Source organism: Dasypus novemcinctus, chromosome 5 (genome assembly GCF_030445035.2).
Source record: "Dasypus novemcinctus isolate mDasNov1 chromosome 5, mDasNov1.1.hap2, whole genome shotgun sequence".
Lineage (NCBI taxonomy): Eukaryota > Metazoa > Chordata > Mammalia > Cingulata > Dasypodidae > Dasypus > Dasypus novemcinctus.
In genome coordinates, this window is record NC_080677.1 from 163,356,187 (window position 1) to 163,374,835 (window position 18,649).

The following is an 18,649-nucleotide window of genomic DNA, read 5'->3' on the forward strand; positions in this document are numbered from 1 at the left end:
GATCCATGCAGCTTTAAAAAAAAGATTAAAAAAAAAGAAAGGAAAGGCAGGTAGGGGGAAAGCAGGCACCGCCAACACAGTCGCAGCAGAGGGGCGACAGCCGGGCAGAAGGGGGCTGCGGGAGGCTGGCTGTGCCGCCTCCTGCCACGAGCACTGGGTGCTGTCCGGGCCCTGAGGCATGCCAGCACCCTAGGGCGCAGGGGGCGCTGGGGAGTGAGTGCTGGCAAACCCTGTGGCCTGGAAGGGCACGCGTCGGCCTCACGTGGGTTCTGGAACCCGGCCCTGTGTTCCTGGGTTTTTGTTTTTCTGCTGGTCCGGGCCCTGGGCGGGCTCTTGAAGGGAGGTGGGGAGGGCCCGGGGCGGCCCTTGGAGTTGCCAGCTTGCCTGAAAGCGGCTGCCCTGTGGCGGGTGTGGGCGAAGGTGGCGGGGCCAGCAGGCCGCAGGCGGGTGGGCTGCGCGACGGCGGTGGCCCGGGCCGCCTCCAGGGCCCCCGCTTCCTTGTGCCCCTGTCATTTCCCGGAGCTGAAGGGCGGGCGCTGGGCCTGGCCTCCCCTGAGGTGCGCTGCGGCCCTCTGAGGGCAGCCTGCTGAGGGGCAGCAGGTGAGTTGCTCAGCGCGGGAGGAGGGTGGAGGGAGGAGTGGAAGCAGAGAGGAAGTGAACCGGGTGGTGGTGGGAGACGCGGGTTTTCAGAGTATATATATATATTTTTTAAAGATTTAAAACATTTTTTATTTCTCTCCCTCCCCCTCCCGCTTTGTCTGCTCTCTGTGTCCATTCGCTGCATGTTCTTCTGTGATGCTTCTGTCCTTATCAAGGGCATCGAGAATCTGTGGCTCCTTTATGTTGCGTCATCTTGCTCTGTCAGCTCTCTGTGTGGGCGGCACCATTCCTGGGCAGGCTGCACTTTCTTTCATGCTGGGCGGCTCTCCTTATGGGCGCACTCCTTGCGCGTGGGGCTCCCCTACGCGGGGGACACCCCTGTGTGGCAGGGCACTCCTTGCGTGCATCAGCACTGCGCATGGGCCAGCTCCACATAGGTCAAGGAGGCCCGGGGTTTGAACCGCGGACCTCCCATGTGGTAGACGGGCGCCCTAACCACTGCACCAAGTCCGCATCCCTCAGATGGTATTTTAAAATAGGTGGAGAGCTGATGAGACCGAGGCAATGGAAGCCGTTAAGATGCCTGGGGTGGCGGAAGGCCCAGCACGGGCTCCCCCGTGAGGGGCGAGGGGAGCGGAGGCGGCAGCGGGTCAAGGGCGGCGCTCAGGGCCTTGAGCTCCTGCAGGGGTGGACGCGGGCCCTCGACTCCACACCTGCCCTTTCACGTCCGCGTTGGCTCAGTAGGCTCACGTCAGGCAGCAGGCCTTTCTTATGCTCCATTTATGGAAAAGGTGCATCTGCTTCACGTCGACTTCTTAGCTAAGGCTGTGGCGACAGGCCGCACGTCTGCCCCAGCCGTCGCCCACGAGGCCGTGGAGGGGACGCCCCGTTCTGCCTGGAGCCACACCTTCTGCTTCGGCTTTGTCCACGTGCGTTCATACCAAGGTGCTCTGTATTGAAGAATATTGACACTTTCTGGTGACCGAAGTGTCGGACCCTGAATGGCCTCAGGTCATCTGCATGAGTTGATTGGGGAAGGAGGGATTATTGAGAGAGAAAAGATATTAGAGAAGAAATTGCCCTGCCTCTAGCATCACGATGTCCAGAAGGGGCTTCTCGTTACTGAGAGGCTAGAACCGTTCACGGGTGTTCCCTTTGTGTGGAATGGTGCTGTTTTGTTTGCGTAATAATCCTGACTAATGGTTTGCGTGATAATAGTCAACGTCCATGGGCTTGCTGGCTTAGAATTCGGCATTGCGTTTTCATTCCGTGAGTATTTATTGACCACCTACTGTATGCCAGGAAAAACGCTCAGGCTGCACAGAGGAAAAGTCACAGCTTCCTTGGCCTTTTGACGTCCCCTTTGAAACCCGCGCTCGGCGTGGGTGCGTGTTGTGTCTGTGCCCCAGGCGGGCTGCAGCCCTGGTCCTGCCTGGCCGTCCACCCGCCCCCACCCAGCCCTTGACTCTCTCCGGCTGACCCGCTCTCCCAGAGCCTGCCTGCCCACCAACTCTATGTGCAGGTGATTATTGACATTGACACTAGTGGCCGGGGTTCCAGAAAATATAAAGGTTCCAAAGGGGCTTATGAACAAGGCTCAGTTATGTAGGGCCGTGAGCTGAAATGGCAACTCAGAAAGGAACTGCCTCCGTGTCGTTAGGCGCCTCTGCACACAGTGGGGCTCTTACATCATGACAAGAGGCCGGCGTCTTCACTTCTTGCAGCTTCTGCCGGGTTTCAGGGAAATGCCAGTCATTTCCGTTGTGGCGCTCGAAGCAGCTGCTTTTGGGTGCGTTGCCTTCTCGTTTCATCCAAGACTGACCTGCCCTTCTCTTTTCTGTTGCCATTTTTCTTGGACTTTTTCATTTGTTTTTGTTGCTTGCCATGGAAACCTGTTTGTGAGTCTTTTATTGGCTGTGATGTAACCCGGACGGTACAGGCTGAGACCAAAGCCTGACAATCCATAAAAATGACAAGTCTTCTTGCTGCAACGGAGGCAGGCTGATTGCTGTTGGAAGCAGAAGGGACATGCTGTGTTTTTGAACTCGTTTTATTTACTAAGGAGCAACAAATAATTATTATACATTTTAAAGCATTTTTTAAGGAGGTTCCAGGGATTGAACCCAGAAGCTGGTACATGGAAAGCAGGCACCTAACCACCAAGCTACACCCACTCCCTATTATAAATTTTGTTTGGAAATTGTATCAATTTCCTGGCTGCTGATACACATACCGTACAATGGGTTGGCGTAACCACAGGACTTTATCGGCTTGTGGTTTCAGAGGCTGGGAGGTTTGCCTCCTCCAGGGCTGGTATCTTCTGGCTGGCTGGAATTCTTTGGGGTTCCTTGGCGTTTCTACCACATGGTGAGGCACATGGCGGCGTCTCCTTTCTTATTTGGGTTTCGTTGGCTTCCAGCTTCTGGCCGGTCCCCATGGCTTTCTCGTGCTCTGTCCCATTTCCTTTGCTTACAATGAACTCAGCCCTGTTGGATTTGGCACCCTTGTTCAGTCTCGGTCTCACCTTTAACCGAGGACATCTTCAAAGGTCCTATTCACAAGTGGTCCACCCCCAGAAATAGGGCTGGGACCTGAACATGCCTTTGGCGGGGGGTATGATTCAACCCCCAAAAGAAACAGCAAAGAATTGGGGTGTGTGGGCAAAAAATACCCAAGGCAGTGGTATCTGAGAAGTTCAAGTGCTATAAGTGTATTTAAGTAACATGTAAGCTGTCAGATTTGACTTTTTTTTCCCCTTAAGGACAGTGTCCGGGCATTGATACTGAGCTTCGTGACCGTGGAGGGGACAGGAGCTTGTGGGGTGCTTGGTGTAGCAGAGGGGCCCTCAGTGAGGTGGAAGCGCTTAAGTCAAGGAAGGAGAGGCGGTGGACTGAAACCAGTTCAGGTCCCTCTTTGGAAGCACATACTCCAAACCACATCACTCTGAAACGCTGCGTAAATATTCTGTTCTTTACAGAGCCTTCCAGAAAAGAGATTCTCAACAACTTCAGGCTATTCAAAGGCAGTACCGTACGTTATTTTTTGAAGAATAAGTTTCATCTGCAGATTGTGTTATGCCCAGCAGGAGTGAAAGGGGTGAGCTGCTTAGGTTAGGGAGAGGGAAGAAGAGACCACGCAGGGAAGGTGGGAAGGGGGAAGGAGGAGAGGGTCTTGGGATTTCAGGGCTACCTGATGTCCAGTGCACACTGAATACCTTTGCTTCTAGACAGGATATATTTTTTTTCTCTCTCAAAGTTACAGTATTAACAACAGGATCATTTTGCCGTATTACATTTCTCTTTGGGGAGAAATAAAGTGAGACGCCTCCAGGCTCTAGCCTGTTTACACCAAAAACCACGCCATCACTGATGCCCATATAACGTTGCGTTTAGAACGTTACAGCCGAGAGATGAGCTGGTCTTACAGGGCCGAGGTGAACAGACTGCCCCGGCTGAGGTGGAATGAACTGCCCAGCAGTTGGAGACCAGCCCCCTTGGGAGACCTTTGGTCTTTGAGGGCAGGGTGCTCCGCACTCACACTGGGTGGATTACTGTAGACAATGTCCAAGATTTAAGAGAGAGTTGCTATTTTTAGCTGGATCATACTTACTGGAAAACCACATCCTCAGTAATCTGATTGGCTTCAAAATCCTTAAGTTTGAGAGTTTGGACAGCAGTTCAGTGGCTTACTTTAAAAAAGTAGACGTAGGCTAATATGGTAGCTGAACCGCTTTTCCTCAGTGTTTTCCAGGCGTCTGTTGATGTGTATTTTAAATGCTCTCCACGTCTCAGGGAATCTACGGTTGGTTTGGGCCGTCCTTCCTCCTCTGTTTTCGTCCCTCTGACCTCTCTCCCCTTCTCTCTCCTTCTGTCTGCCTTTCTCAGGCTGGTTTTCCCCAGCTCTGTCAATACCTTGGCCAAGGGGGGAGATCTTACCACCCACCGATACCTGTCCTCTGGGTGGAAGATCTGTGAGGCCCATCTTGCAGGACGAGGTTTGAAGCTTCTGAGGGCCTCGGGGTGGTCGGGGAGGCGATCGCTGGGCCCCACCTCTTAAGCTTTGATGCAGTTGGTCTGACGTGAGGCCTTGGGATCTGTGTTTTAAACAGACACTCCTGCTGATTTTGGTGCAGGTGGTTCAGGCATCAACAGGGTTTATAGTGCCAGATTTTGGATATCCTGATGTTACCATAGTAGTTTACACCTGTACTGGTCCACCTCCACTTCCCTGATGTTACCGTAGCAGTGCACACCTGTATGGGTCCACCTCCACTTCCCTGATATTATCATAGCAGTGCACACCTGTATTGCTCACCTCCACTTCCCTGATGTTACCATAGTAGTGCACACCTGTACTGGTCACCTCCACTTCCCTGATGTTACCACAGCAGTGCACACCTGTACTGGTCACCTCCACTTCCCTGATGTTACCATAGTAGTGCACACCTGTACTGGTCACCTCCACTTCCCTGATGTTACCACAGCAGTGCACACCTGTACTGGTCAACTCCACTTCCCTGATGTTACCATAGCAGTGCACACCTGTGTTGGTCACCTCCACTTTGGGTCCCTTTGCCTAGTTTACGGAGCTTTTTCTGGGCTGTCCCAGTCAAGGGTTCTGTCCGTGTGGTCCTGGGTTTCTCCGTACATCACTTGGGAACCGTGCATGGGAAAGAGTCCTCGGTCCCGGGCAGCATAGCCATTCTTGTGGTTGATGAATCTGGTTCCTATGATGTGAGGCTCAGAAGACAGGGGGTGACCTTCCTTTGTCATCTGATGTTAAAGGGCTCTGTAAAACACATGCTACAGCCAAGAGCGGCATCTGAGAAGGGGCAGGTTTTAAACAATGGCCCACTGCAGGCCTTCTCCAGACTCTAAAGAACTCATAAGAACAAATTAAGTTGAGTAATGATGCTTAAAGTGTCAAACCACAGATAAATATAATTTTATGTGGAAAGCTCAGAATGGAAAATAGTCTTTCACAGAAATGACAAAATGTTTCCTGGTTCCAAGAAAGAAAAATTATCTCTGTACAAAGGGAGGTCAGTGAGAACTTTGTGTGATTCATGGGGTATGAATAACACATGCAGTAGAGGCTTAGAAACCAGTCCTGGACATTTTTATTTTTCTTTATTAAAGATTTTCATGTGGAGTGTGTTGATTTATGTATTAAGAAGTAGATTTTTCAGGGAAAAAAAAATGTTCCTTCTCTTCCAGTGGGTGATCTTTAAGTATATTTGATCAAGATGAAATTTTGTGGATACAGGAGCCAAAGAGACCCTGTGTGTCTTTTCCTTCTTTTCGATTCTGCCAACTCTCTTGAGTCTTGAAGAAAACGCTGAAAATGTTTTAACCACATATAGTTTCTCCTGTTTTAGTTTGTTGGCAGTGTGGCAATTTGGAAGTGCTTTTCAGTACTTTTAGCGAACTCGATGGATTGTTTCCAGGGGTGGTCGAGGGGCTGAGGAGCTAAAAAGACTGGACACCCCTCTCCCTTCTTATTTCCCTTCCTCCTCTACAGTTTTGTGTGACTCACTCTCCTCTGATAAAATGTCTCAAATACTTTCGGGCCAAGAGACCTTGGCACCCCCCGTCCTTTCTTTGCCAAATGTGTATCCTCTGAGTCACCAAGATGCATACAGCCAGGTGAAAAGAGGCCAAACCTTGAAGAATATTCACTTGACCGTGCTAAAATGGAAAAAACAAAAAAAGACTGACTTGATTCTCAGTAAGTAGAAATTCTCTTAACAAAGCCTCCTCTTTTGCTGCCTTCTTGGAAGACCACAGAAACCAAGAGCAAAAGTACAATAAAATAAATGAGAAAAGTGGCCCGTATTTTCTCCTCTTCTTTCAACATAAACTGATCCACATTGGAGAGAAAACACTGTCTGCTTTGGACCCTGTCCAGACGGGCTGGGTACCACCTTTTGGAGAGACTGTGGTGATACAGTTTCACCAGGTGCCTGGCCAGGGTCCCTGAAGGGCAGGCTGGGAAAACCGATAACAAAGCTGGTGAAAAGGCAGAGGCTTTAATGCCTCGTTCAGTTCACTCTTCATAAGAAATATCAGACGCAAGGGGTCTGGAACAGTTCCCAGTTTTGATGAAAGTAAAGAGAGTCCAAAGAGCAAAAAGTTAAAAAGTGCTTTGAAGAGTTGGAGCTATTTGTATTAGCCTGGCTCGCTGGGGACTGAAGGAGCTGGGAGGCGCCCTGTGGGGGTGAGCCATTCAGAGTATTTTTTAAATTATGGAGATAAAGAAAAGCCTCTGAGAATTGAAGTATTTAAGTATTGTGACCAGCTTACAGAAATATGCAGCCCAAGTAGTTTGACCGTGGAAACTTCAGACAAATCAGACTGGCGGCAAATTCAGGATTTCAGAACAAACCAAGTAATTTATTTTTGTTTCTAGAGGAGCATTGTGATCAATTTAAAAAAATATATACTTTATTTTTTTTAGAAAGATATTTAGATTACATAAATGTTACATAAAGAATATAGGGGATTCCCACATGCCCTGTTCCCTATTCCTCCCACATTTTCCCACATTAACAACATCCTTCATTAGTGTGGAACATTTGTTACAATTGACGAATACGTTTTGGAGCACTGCCACTAAGCACTGGATTAAAGGTTACATTGTAGTTTATACTCTCTCCAGCACAGTTTTTAAAGTTATGACAAGATATATAATGACCTGTAGCTGTCATTGCAGTTTCACTCAGGACAATTCCCAAGTCCCCAAAATGCCCCCATATTACACCTATTTTTCCCTCTCCCTCCCCTCAGAATCTCCAGTGTCCACTGCCTCCACATCGATGATAAAAATTCTTCCATTGCTAGAATCACAATAGGTCTATAGTAGAATAACAGTAAGTCTATTCTAGTCCATCATTCATCCCCCAATTCTGAGGATTCTGGGATGGTGATGCCCAATCCACCTCTAATTGAGAGGGTGCTTAAATCTCATGGGGCAGATGGATGGGACTATTTTGCTTGCAGTTGCAGACTCTGCTCCTTGGGATGGTCGTTGCCCATTATCATCTCCTTGTTAGTTGTCCTGGGTGAGTCCAAAGAGCTGGAGAGTAGGTGTTACAACTCTGTTGAGATTCAGGGCCCAGCTGGCACATGGACAGCCCAAAGATTTACATCTCTTAATGTAGAGTTGATAAACCTATCAACTCTAGCACTAACTGTAGGTTCAGAAGAGCCTTGTGTAGGGAAACCACAGTGAGTCCAACTCTGTCACACTGGGGATCATAAATTCCCAAGTAGGGCCCACAGGCAGGGCACCAAACTCCTGAGCTGTCTTCCCTGTCTATAGTGTTTGGATGTCTCCAGAACCCTCAGGAGCCCTGCTCTTTGAGGGAATATTTACTTTGGCAGTTAATAGATCCTGCTGAGATGTGCTTAAGTGTAACCTCTGGAATGACGCCCTTGACTCATTTTGAAGTCTCTTAGCAGTATAAATTCATTTGTCTTTACCCTTTCCCCCTTTTGGTCAAGGTCTTTTCCCAGTTGCATTGCTAGTTGGTGCTTGGTAGTAATCTCTTGGTGCCAGGGAGGCTCATCCCCGGGAGTCATGTTCCATGCTGGAGGGAAGGTAATGCATTTATATGCTGAGTTTGGCTTACAGGCCACATTTGAGCAACAAGGAGGCTCTCAGGAGGTAACTCTTAGGCATTCTAATAGTAGGCTAAGTTTCAATTTCAAAAGTAAAGATTCGTAAGTACAGTCATTGATATGAAGGGCACATCAATGGTCCATCCTTCACTAGTCACTGCCGCTGTACTTGGGGGATTCTTGCTGACTCATTAGAGAATGTGGCAGAGCTCCTCAGGATGGGAACTCAATATTTTTTTGGTCATTGTGTGAATCTCCACCTACCATGACAGTGCCCCATGAACACTTGAACACATTTATATACCGTGTAGGTATGTCCCAGGTGAACCTCCTCTTATGCATCCCCATCACTGACACCCTACACCAATGATCCTCCCCTGCCATAGTTTTAATCCTTCTGTGATCCAAAATTTCTTAAAAAATGAAGCCAACAAAATAACAAAATACAATTAATAATAAAATAAAATAATGATAGCTTTAAAAATAGTGAATAAAATACAAACAAAAAATTTAGAATAATAAAAAAATAAAAAATATGTAACACTTCATGAATTGGCATGCCATCCTTGTGTACGGGTCATGCTAATCGTCTCTACATTGTTCCAATTTTAGTATATGTGCTGCTGAAGTGAGCACCAATTGGGTTTGCATAAACTAAATAGCATTAGACCAACTGAACTGCCTCTTCTATCTAGCAGGATAGGGTGAGTAGGTAATGGACGACAGTAGGTCTGGTCATCTTCACTCTGGTTAAGGAATGGTATGTGAATGAATGGTGCGTGAATGAATGGTGCGTGAATGAATGGTGCGTGAATGAATGGTATGCGAATGAATGGTGTGTGAACGAATGGTGTGTGAACGAATGGTGCGTGAATGAATGGGTGCATGGCACATCCACAGGGCATTTGTTATTGTTCCCAGTGTTGATGAAGGGCCAGGCAAGGAGAGGCTGCACACAGGGACCAGTTCTGTATAATATATTTGTGGGTAACTTGAGTCAGGGTTGGAAAATATTATTCATCAAAATCTCAGGTTTCTCCTGTCAGCCTTCATGTTACTCAAATGTGGCCAGTCTCGAAGCCAAACTCAGCATGTAAATGCAATGCCTTCCCCCCAGCGTGGGACATGACACCCGGGGATGAGCCTCCCTGGCAACGAGGGACCACTATCAACTACCAACTGATGATGCAACTGGAAAATGACCTTATATGGAAGGTTCAATGCGGATCAGCAGAATATCCATGTCTACATAAAATACCATGACTTTAAAATGCTGTTTGACCTAAAGTAAGGGGGAAATGGAAAGGAGAAATGAGTTTATATGGCTACGAGTTTCTAAAAAAGAGTCTGGAGGCTGGCAGAAGGATTGCCCTCATGCACAACTGAGCAGAGTCAGAGAGACAGATAAAGCAGATACAACCCCCAGATATTGGTTCCTTTGAGGGCTAAAGAGACCCATGGGAGTTATGGTCATGGCCGATGGGGTTTACTACCAGGGCAGATGGCCCCTCTTTGGAAATGGTGTTTATGTGTGATGAATCTGGACTCAGATGGGATCTCCCTTCATAAGACTTTCATGCTAATGTGCTGGAGGTGCAGTTAATGTTGGGGTTTAAGATATATTTAGGGGATTTGAATCTCTGGACTGACAATGTGATAGCCAGGTCCTGAGCCTCAACAGACTCCAGCACCTACAATCTGATCTATTGGACTTACCACACTCAGCTAAGATGGAGTTGAAGAAGGACAACCACCACACCATGGAGCCTAGAGTGATTACAACTGAAAATGGGAGGATTGCATCCAGCATCCATGTGGAATCTGAGCCTCCTCTTGACATAGAGGTGCAATGGACACAACCAATCCAATGTCCACATAGAAGAGGTGGCATTGGATTGGGAAAAGTGGACATGGTGGACGATGGGTATGGGGAAAGGCAGGAAGAGATGAGAGGTGGAGGCGTCTTTGGGACATGGAGCTGCCCTGGATGGTGCTTCAGAGGTAATCACCGGACATTGTAAATCCTCACAGGGCCCACTGGATGGAATGGAGGAGAGTATGGGCCATGATGTGAACCATTGTCTATGAGGTGCAGAGGTGCCCAAAGATGTACTTACCAAATCCAATGGATGTGTCATGATGATGGGAACGAGTGTTGTTGAGGGGGGGAGAGGGAGGGTGGGGGGGAGGGGTTGAATGGGACCTCACATATATATTTTTAATGTAATATTATTACAAAGTCAATAAAAAAAAAATCTCAGGTTTCATGGAGTTGCTGGGATTGTGTAAAATATGAAAAACTCACACTGACTCTAACAAATTAGAAAGATGCCATGCTGTAGGAATAAATTAATTATGGATAAAAATACCAGGAGCAAATACAAGACGAAGGAACCATGAGTATCCTGTAGGTGCAGTCTAAGCCTGTCATTTGGAGAAATGGAGAGTAAGAGTTGAATTTGGGGGACATTTCAGAGGACAACTTGAAGATATCTGATAGCTCGAAGGGTAAAGAGGTGAGGTGTTTTTATTTATTTATTTTTATTAATAGTCTGTATTTTGTAGGCTGCTTATTAGTCTCAGATCCTTTGTGGTAGTAGAAAGAACATAAAAATCTAGCTGGAATCCTTGATCCTTTATTCTTTGGGTCAAATATTGAAATGCTATAGTCACATTAAAAGATTTTTTTTTTGATGAAAATAAGGACTTAAGGTCAAATGCCCTTGACAGGGACGTTTTATACCTGAGACATGATAAGGGGCCGCCTCCCTGGCGGCAGTAGATTTACCACTTGTAGAGACTTCACGCCGTTTTAGCTTGTTGAGAAGTGTGAAGTTGCTTCCCTCGTCCATGCAGGGGCTATTTTCATAATCCAGAGAACTCATTCATTCATTTCCTAACAAGCATTTTTTGTCGACCACAGTTGACAGTGCTGCTCCTGGAGATGCAAGGAGATGTAAACTGTCCCTAGGAGTTCAGAGATAGGAAAGTGATGAGTGTGATTCTGCGCCATGTGTCTTGCTGCAGTGGTGGGAACCCGGGAAAGAGAGAGCAGCCGGTTCTCGGTGCAGGGGGCGAGTGGGTCAAGAAAGGTCCTCGGGAGAGTCATGGTTCCCCTGAGTGTGGATGGACAGCGTAGCCTTTCACCAAGTTAGTTGGGGTGTGGGTGGGATGGGGAGGACGTTGGGCACAGGGTGAGGGGCGCTTGGGGGGGGGGAGAGGAGGCTGGCAGGGCGCTGTGGGGCGACCGCTGCTTCCCCCCGATGGCAGCTGTGGGGGCCGGGCCGGGCTCGTCAGCACACTGCGCGCGGTCCTGGCCTTTAGTTTCATCAGAAGCCTGTGCTCTGATTCACAACTGCAGAAACAAAATTCTCCACGCCATTCTTTGGTGTCGGCATTTTAAAGAATAGCTCTTTCACGTTTGAAAGGAACCATATGGAGGTAGCACCATCCTGTTCGAGTTATAGGGTCCTAGTGCGATTGATAGAAAACCATCTAGTATAACACCAAGTTCTTCTTACTCAAGTTACCCAGTTTTGCAAAAACAGTTATTCTAAGGTAGCCCTTTTTTAAATCTCCTGATTTATTTTTATTAAAGAGGCTGTGGGTTTACAGAACAATTGTGCATGAAATCCACACTTCTCTCCTTACCATCCATTACCCAAACTTTTCCCTGGTCCCAAATAGAAACTGTACATTTTAATTCTCACCTCCCTATTTCCCACCCTTTCCCTGCCCCCTTGTTAACCCAAATTCTAGATTCTGACTCTCTTCTGGGGTACTTCTAAACACCACTACACAAGAGTTCTATTTTATATTGGCTGTAATGACAAATGGTACAGAGTTGAGCCCTTAAATGCCTTTGAGAATGATGATGGTGCGCAAACAGATAACGTGTGGTCTCTTCTTGTTCTTTATGTCAGTGTGCAGATGGAATACTGAATTCTGCCTCTTGAGCACATATTTGTTATTTCTCAAATGTATTTTATCAAAGAAACATTGTCAAGACAAGGCAAAAGACAGATGTAGCCAATTTTAAAGAGAATTCAAGATAAGAAAATGCATATTTCTATAAACACCCTCCCTGATACATTGAAAATCTTTTTATATTTATAATGATGTCTGAGTGACCCGTCTACCCTGCAGAGTGAAGTGCAAATGATGAATAAATACTTTTTCTCATTTTGTCCCATTGCTTAGTTGCCTTGAGGGCCTGCACTTATTACATGTGTATTTATACGTATTCATTTCATAGTGGTGTATTCATATTAGAATTAAATTGCACTTCAAAAGATATAAACTTTTTAATGCTTAGGGAGAAAAAGTGGTTTTAATGTATTAATTAAATGGGCATTTATATATTTGTTGTTACCGAGGGGCACTTTGGTAAAAATTGTGTCACTAGGGGAGTGGATGTGGCTTGAGTGGTTGAGTGCTTGCTTCCTGCATATGAGGTTCTGGGTTCGATTTCTGGTACCTCCTAAAAATAAAACAACAAACCAGAAAAGCCAACTCTGGGGAGCTGATATAGCTTGGTGGTTGAGCCCCAGCTTCCCACATATGAGGTCCCAGGATCAATTCCCAGCCCCAATACCCGAAATTAAAAAAAAAAAAAAGTCAGTGTCCCTGAAACAATGAGAAGGAACTGCTTCTCATGGTGTGACTTGATAAATAACTGAAATATATTATCTTTTGGAAGAAATATAAATGTAAGTATCTCGGGAATGGTGTGTGATGGGGCACATGAGTTCAGATGGGACTGGTGTGGACGTTGAGCTGTGAGAAGGCAATTCTTTGAAGACCTCGGTGGTTTGTCTTCCGAGTGGTGCTGGCTGGTGGCTTGAAAGGAGTGACCCTGCCCTATTGCCAAGGACATCAGATTGGCATGGCCCTTTCATACCTCCCGGCACCAAGCCCTGGTTCTCTTTTCTAAAGAGCAGCCATGTGTGACGGGGCCAGCCATGCGTGCACTCCCCACCAGGCGTCCTAACAAGTTGACCGGGCACCGTGACCAGACCAGGTGGCCAAGTGACGTCGGCTCGGCAGTGAGCAGGCTGGAGGCATGCTAGTGTGGTGACTTACCAGGAGGGAGAAGGCAGCGCTGTTCACTCGCTCAGTACTTCTTGGAAGTGTCTCCCAAAAAAGGTGCTGTGAATTTCGAGTAAAAATCTCGTAATCTTTAATCTCGTTTTTCACTCTGAGCCTTGAGCCCTAGCTGTATCTTTTTATTCTTGATATACTCATTCAGTGGTGTGTGTTGGGTGTCTGCACAGCTGTTATTTGCAGTGAGCAAGAAAAGAAGTGTAGGCTCTAGCCAAGCAGTCATATTATAACTGAGGAGGTCAGGCGCACACACATATAGCACTTCACAAGGCCACAGTGTATACAGCCACATTCAACCCCCAGACCATCAGCCAAGAAGCCCTGCTGAGCTGAACGTTTACGGTTCAGGGGCAGGGATGTCCTGAGGAAGTCTCAAGGTCACTCCCATCTCTGGAGTTGAGAGTTTAATCTCCTTGCCCCACCAATCTGGCATCTCAGCAGTGAGTTGACCCAGCAGGTGGTGAGGTCCTTGGAAAACCAGGGCATGCTCCCCAAACACATGGGAACATGTGCGGGAAAATCAGGTTCCTAATTTGCACCAGGCACTGCCTTTTTCCAAGATGGCAGCCGCATTGCTCTTGACTCTTCGGGGGGCAAACGAGGTAATCTCGGCCCGTGACGCTTGCATATAGGCAGGAATGCGGGCCCTGGAAGGCAGCTGGCGCGGCTGTTGGAACGACAGGGCGTGCTGCAGGAATCCGTGCCCACGCCCCTCCTCTCCCGTGGTCCCTGCTTCCCTTTGCACTTGGGCCATTTCCCTCCCTCCACAGGTCTTCTCTGAGGAGAGGAGTTAGGTGCTGCATCGGCCCCCGGGCCCATCCCAGTCTTGCCAGCAGCGCCAGTGTAGCAGTTTGATATTATTTATGAATTCCAAAAAAGATATTTGATTGTGTTTGTAAACTTGGTCTGTTCTTCTGGGCCTGATACCCTTTGATTATATTAGAGTCAACTGAGATGCCCTTGATTAAATTATGTTAGAATCAGGGCTTTGATTTGACCATGTCATTAGGTTGAGGCCCCGCCCCCTTGGTGGGCTGATGAAAGAGACTCTCACACGGAAGTAGATACACAGAGAAAACAGAGGAAGAGAGACGGCTCATTAGACACAGCAGAGGCCCCAGGAAGAGAGATGAGCTCGACAGTGTACAACTGGCCTTGTGAAGAACACAGGGTAGCTGAGAAGCCTTGAGAGAGGAGCCTTATGCCATCCTGCAGCTGAGATCGGAGGAAGGTGGGACCACGGAGCCTTAAGAGGAGACCAGAAGGATGGACCCTTGCAGACACCACCCGCCATCTTGCTTCAATATGGGGCAACAGGCTCTGGGTGAGAAATTACCTCCAATGGTACCTTGAGTTGGACTCTTCAGGGCCTTGTAACTGTAAGCTTTTACCCCAAATAAATACCCTTTATAAAAGCCAGCAGAGTTCTGGTGCTTTGCACCAGTGCCCCTTTGGCTGACTGACACAGCCTGTAACATCCTTCACAGAGAAAGGATCCAGTCTGGAATCAAGTGCTGCAATTGTTGTCATATTTCTTTAGTTTCCTTCAACCTGTTACTATTCCTTTGCCCTGCTTTGACTTCCATGACACTTTTAAAGGTTCTGTCTGCCTCTGTAATATTACTTTGTCTTTGTAATTAATAAGAATTTTGTTACTCTTTTTCAAGTTTTCAAGTTTATTTTTATCACTGTGGACTCAGGATTTCCTGTTTCATTCAGTGTATTATAATTTATCACTCTTATTTAGGCTGATGCCTAAATTGTCCTGTACTTGGCCAGTGGGAGGCCTATGAGCAGGTTTCTAAGCCCTTTTGCCAAGATCCTTCATCATTTGGGCACATCCTGACTCTGGCACAATAAGATCTTCTGGCTCATCTCGGATGTTCCCTGTCCCAACCCTGGAAGCAGCCATTTCTCTAAGGAGCTCTGGTTCCTTTTAATGGGGCTTGGTATTAGCGACCAAGAACTAGGGCATGAGGTGAGCTCACGAATACTGGGGTGTCACTGCTCCCATGTCCTCTCGGCAGACAGAGCTAGGAAATGCATGTGCCTGTTCAATACCCACCCACAACTACATTAATTTCAACATACATATATGTTGAAAACATGGATTCACACAAATATCTCAGCTCCATTTTTCTCCCTTTCCATGCTTGTAACTCCCTTCTCAGACAGTGGGAAACCTGTCTCCTCTTACCCTCAATATAGGTACTTACTTGGTTAGTGCCCTTCCATCACAGCCTCTGCCCAGCTTCACCCTGCCTCGGTGGGAGATTCCACATCCTGTGCCAGCTCCTGCAGTTCTTCTACCTTCCAGGGTTGCCAGGTAGATTTTAGGTCCACTGAGGAAACAAAGTGGAAAGATTTCACACCATTTGGAGCCATAACCCTTGACTGTGGTTTTGTTGGGGTAGGTAGATGTGACCAAAAAGTAATACTGAGTCGGATTTTACAGGTAACTTATACCAGCAGCTAAATGTCTGCATAAGCTTCCTTTGCTTGAGTAGCCACACTGAGGGATGCCTTTTTGTTTCACTGAAGGTGCTATTGCTCAAACACCTCTTTTTGGAGTTATTTTTATCACCAGTTTACAAGCCGACTAAGAGACCCCGCCTGTTGCTCTCCAGTCATGGTCCTACTCATGAGCCACCAGAGCTGCTTAAATCTTTTTGTGAATGTTGTATTGTTTTTATTACGATCACTTATTTATATGTCGGTATTTATCTCCCCTCTAGACTGTGAGCCCCTAGAGCAAAGCCTCGCTTCATGTTTTGTAGCATCCAGCACAGTGTTTGTGGAACGACGCAATGACTTGATTCCATTTTCTCCAGCTTATTTGCCAGATTTTGTTCCAGATGTCTCAGCTGTTTCCAAAAAATGAAAGCCCCTCAAAGAATGAACATTGACAGTTGTAAGAGTCAAAAGTGTACTTCTCAGGCATTAAATGTGATATGAAAAGTGAAATTTTCAAAGAGTTTTGCGCATTCTCAAGATCGCAGGAACATGTATATAATATTCCAAAGCGTCTAGAAGGTGATGGCGTTCTTTTGCTGTATATATGAGTTCTAGGGTTTATTAAAGGACCATTTTTGTCACTTTACAGCCTGTTTTATTTCATCATAAGCTAAATGCAGATGATAAAACTTGCTATTAAACACTTTGTTAATAACACAGAGTATTAAGATTTTTGAGATGCGTAAAATCTGCGTCATCTTCGTCCATTCTTCTGTCCTAAGGAAAGTACATGCCGTGCTCCTGCCGCTGTGCTCATCTGTAGGTCTAGTTGTAGCTGCCGGTCATGAGGTGGGCTTCCAGCTCTGCCTGCTGCTTTCTCCAACCTGGTCTTCTGGACCGTGCAGGCCGAGCGGGCGACAGGCTGGAGCCAGACTCAGCGTCCTGGCCGTGGCCCGAGTCTGTGGGATCAGCTTGGCCTTGATGCTGGTTTGGCCTTCATGCCTTCGCCCTCCTAAGGTGCTCAGGCACCCTCCTGTGGTTGCTAATGTGTGGGGCTGGTAGCTTGGGCTGCTGGAAGCTGCAGGGGGGAACGATTTCCTCCCACTTCCTGGGCACGTGGGTGTGAGAACTCATTTATGAAGGAGATGGGAGCGAGGGTCAGAAAGTGAGGATACCACGTAATTAACAAGAAGACGGGTGGAGCCAACGGGCTGACCACGCCAGTGGTTGAGTTTTAATACTGAAACCAAAATAAAACTTCATACGCATCAAACTTGAGCAGGATGAGCGAGGGGGATAGCTTTTACTTATTTATTTCCTGAGAAAGGAGGATTAAGGGTGCTTTTACTGTTGCATGTTTCAACATTGCTCAGAACGTGAAGCGGAATTGACCCCAGCGGCTTAGTATTATGGGACAGATCGTTTTTGGCGTGTGTAGCAACAGTGCTAACTTTTATCCTGAGCGTTTCCAGAAAGCTCTGGGTTTCTGAAGAAGAGAAGTTTAAGAACCCCCCCCCACCCCCACCCCGTATCCTGGAAGGTGGCTCGCTGCACAGAACCACCCTCCCCATCTAACGTCGAGAAGCCCCCAGAGGCCCCTGGTTTTCTGGGACGAGGCAGGCAGAGCTCCTCCTCATCCCATCCCTTGTCTTACAGATGAGTGGCTGAACTGCTTGTCACCATGGATGCTCATCGACCAAACATTTGTCAAGCTTCTCTCTTTCCTCCAGGCCCCAGAATTTTAAGGGTACCCACCCAGAAAATAAACTGCTTCTGCAAAAAGTATTCTCAGATCCACTACTCAGTCACACCAGCTCACCTCCCCATGCCCGGTTCTCTCCTCTCTGTGAAAGAGAAACCCTTTGCCTCCCTGCTGGAGGCCCATGTGGACCTTTCAGTGAGCATGGTCTCCCATAGCCCCTTGCCCCTCAGAATAACCTTTTGAAGACCAAGTCTGGATTTGTTTTTTATTTTTTAATTGTTTTTTTTATAAGGCACATAGATTGCAAAAAATGTTACATTAAAAAATATGAGGTTCCCGCATACCCCGCCCCCCCCCTCCTCCCACATCAACAGCCTCTTTCATCATTGTGGCACATTCATTGCATTTGGTGAATACATTTTGGAGCACTGCTGCACCATATGGATTATAGCTTACATTGTAGTTTACACTCTCCCCCAGTCCATTCAGTGGGTTATGGCAGGATATACAATGTCCAGCATCTGTCCCTGCAATATCATTTAGGACAACTCCAAGTCCCAAAAATGCCCCCACATCTCATCTCTTCTTCCTTCTCCCTGCCTTCAGCAACTACTGTGGCCACTTTCTCCAGATCAATGCTATAGTTTCTTCGATTACTAGTCACAATAATTCTATAGTAGAATACGAGTAAGTTCACTCTAATCCATATTTTATTCCTCCATCCTGTGGACCCTGGGTTGGTGATGTCCACTCTACCTCTATATTGAGAGAGGGCTTAGATCCCACATGGTTGATGGATGTGATTCTCTTGCTTGGAGTTGTAGGCACTCTTGGTTCCCAGTTGTGGTGGTTGACCATCTTCACCTCCCTGTTAGCCGACCTGTGCAAGTCCAACAAACTGGAGAGTAGGAGCTGCAACTCTGCTGAGGCTCAGGGCCCAGCTGGCACATGGCCCATCTAGAGATTGATGTCTCCTGGGTATACACCATCCCCAGCACCAACCACAGGTTCAGTAAAAGTGACAGAAGAGTGTGTGTAGAAAGTTCATATTGTGTCAAACTCCATCACACTCAGAAACACAAATTCCAAAGTATGGCACACTGACAAGGCACTGAACTCCAGAGCCAACTGCCATGATTGTAGAACCTGTGTATCTCCATAGCCCTCAGGA

At 47.2% G+C, this 18,649-nt stretch overlaps 1 protein-coding gene and 1 non-coding gene across 2 annotated transcripts in view; one reads left to right on the plus strand and one right to left on the minus strand.

The window, feature by feature from the left end:
* The window catches only part of LOC139439058 (LIM zinc-binding domain-containing Nebulette-like), a 205,838-nt gene that overhangs the window by 64,608 nt on the left and 122,581 nt on the right, over nt 1-18,649 (plus strand). The window lies entirely within an intron of this gene.
* On the minus strand, nt 8,749-8,855 carry LOC111759127 (U6 spliceosomal RNA). Its single transcript, XR_002793211.2, has one exon. It is a non-coding gene; the product is annotated as a U6 spliceosomal RNA (small nuclear RNA).